This window comes from Lathyrus oleraceus, chromosome 1, assembly GCF_024323335.1.
Source record: "Lathyrus oleraceus cultivar Zhongwan6 chromosome 1, CAAS_Psat_ZW6_1.0, whole genome shotgun sequence".
Taxonomy (NCBI): domain Eukaryota; kingdom Viridiplantae; phylum Streptophyta; class Magnoliopsida; order Fabales; family Fabaceae; genus Lathyrus; species Lathyrus oleraceus.
In genome coordinates this window covers 252,209,331-252,211,739 of record NC_066579.1, presented here as the reverse complement: position 1 = coordinate 252,211,739, position 2,409 = coordinate 252,209,331, and the positions used below count along the sequence as shown (strand labels likewise).

Here is a 2,409-nt window from a genome sequence, read left to right as displayed (position 1 = left end):
TAAATCAAACAGATGGGCCCTAATGAGGGTTAAGCCCAAATGGGCGCTGCCAATCCAAGCCACGAGAGGTGTCAATAGAGAAACAAAATAAATAAACAAAAAAAAAAGACATAGGCCCTGAGTGAGGTGGCCCAATTCAATCCAAAAAGGGTCCAAGGAGACCCGGTCAACCGTGTTGACCAAGAGGTGTTCTCTGGACCGTCAGATCTGGAGATCTGACTTGGTCTTAGGAACAGATGAACACCATGGAGGTTCTTACCGTAATACGACACACCTCCACACATGGGAACAAAAGGCTCACCCCTCCCTTACCGGTGACAAGTGTCCGAAGTTGGTGACACTTGTCACCGCCATTCACCAGCCCAAACACGGACGTTTAAAAGACATCTTGGAATAAAAATTAGCATTTCGACAAAGCCTTTCTCTCTCTTCAATCCCCAACAGTCAAGCGCTCTACAACCCTAAATATCTCCGCGACCGCAACCTACCGGAGAAGACGGTGGTTGTCGGCCGCGAACCCACACCCAAACCACCAAAGCCTAAACACTAACCCCCTCTCATTTTTTCTCCTACATCCGAATCTAAAAACCTTTTCCTCCAAATACTCCACATATGACCAGATCGACTTCCCCAACTTCAAAACTTGAATTCTCCCTCTAAAACCTAAGCCAAATTCCCTCTTGCCTACGAACCTGGAACTATCATAATAGAAAAATCCATAAACCACAAATCCAAAAGAAAACCCTAAATAAAAATTAAACCACCAACGTTAACGATTTCAAAAAAAAACAAGGGGGTTCTGCTCAACTCAACATGGCGAAGACAATGGTGACTGGAAATTAAAGAGATAATGAAGACTCACTAGATTGGAACGAGTCCGACAATCTTTCCGGCAAGGTCAATATCTCAAATCTTTTTGTCTTTTACTTTTCTATTCTTCCGTTCCTATTTCTTTTCCTTCTCTGTTAGACGCTTTTAGAATATGCTTATAGCTTAACCTTACTCAAACTCTGATGCTGAGTTTGAGAGATTAATGAAAAAATGAGCTTTATGATTGGTGAGGAAAAAAAATCACAGAGTAACTTTAGGACCTCCCTTGCGAATGGCGTAATAGTCGTATTTATAAGTAAGATACGTGCGGAAATCGTTAGTTTCTTAGGATTTTTCCTTGAATCGTGTGTAAATATGTTGAGAATGAGGTGAGCTGTGATTTTCTGTAGATTATTTTGTTGGTACGTTTTGTACAATCCCTAACTTTGTGGGATTCCCTCTGTGAGTGGTGTGAGGTGGGTTTTTCAGCGTTATTTCGTAATCTTTCTTAAATCCTCATATGATAATGCGTATGATGTATGACTTGCTGCTGATGATTGTATTTTGAACATGTGATGACCGATATGATACATGTCTCGTGTTTGCTTTGAGGGTCCCATTTTGGGGTTATTTAGTTTTGCCTGATATTTTTGTATTTTACTGCATTACATCTGCACTTTGTTATGATAATTTTTCCAAGTAAATGTTGAGTAGAATATGTTGTGCAAAAAAAATCTGAATACCATAATAATTGATGAGATTTTGGTGTTTATGCAGGTCTTGCTGAGAGAAAATGAAGGACATGGAAAATGAAGGACATGGTAGGAATGTGGAAAGCATAGGCGCGTGGGGACCGTTCAAAGACGTTGAACCCTCTTTCATTTTTGTATTTTTTCTTTGTATTAGACCTCATGGAACAATACTTTGTATTAGTAAAATATTTTATCTATGTAGTGGCGAACTTCTATCTAACAAAGTACTTATTTTAATTGCAAGTTAATCACTCCATCTTATTACAAATGAAATCTCAATGTTTGATTTAACATAAGACAATAATCAAAATCCAATTCAAACAAAGTGAATATTAAGAGAGAATAATCAAAGAAAAGATATTTAGGGAAAGGCAGTTAACGTAAAAAGTGAATTCCTTTGACTTTTTTTTCCACCTACTCTCTTATTACCATGAGCAACAAGAAGTGATGATGCAAACACAAGCGCCAAACCAACAACGTTGGCAAGTGCTTAAAAATACAAATGTGGTCATTTATTCAAAAGAAATTGCCCCGAATGAATTCATACAAATGAGGTTTTTAAAAATACAAATATGGTGATTTATTCAAAAACTTGCCCTGAATGGATTCATACAAATGAGGTTTGTATTAGTGATGCAACATGACCAAATGAAATGGTCATGAGACCAAAGAAATGAAATGGTCATGAGACCAAAGAAATAAATGTATTTCTTTGGTCTCAAAGAAATAAATGTATGACAAAAATTTGGATATGACAGTTGCCCCTATTTAATTACCTTGAACTAGAAAGTAATGAATGACAACAGTCTTCATGGATTCATGGTGGAAGGTGATTAAATACCCAAAA

General features: G+C 37.5%; 1 long non-coding RNA gene across 1 annotated transcript; it reads left to right on the top strand.

The window, feature by feature from the left end:
* The first annotated feature begins 272 nt into the window (after window positions 1-272).
* Window positions 273-1,810, top strand: LOC127129726 (uncharacterized). Its single transcript, XR_007806386.1, has 2 exons — window positions 273-897; window positions 1,588-1,810. It is a non-coding gene; the product is annotated as an uncharacterized LOC127129726 (long non-coding RNA).
* The last annotated feature ends 599 nt before the right edge of the window (window positions 1,811-2,409 follow it).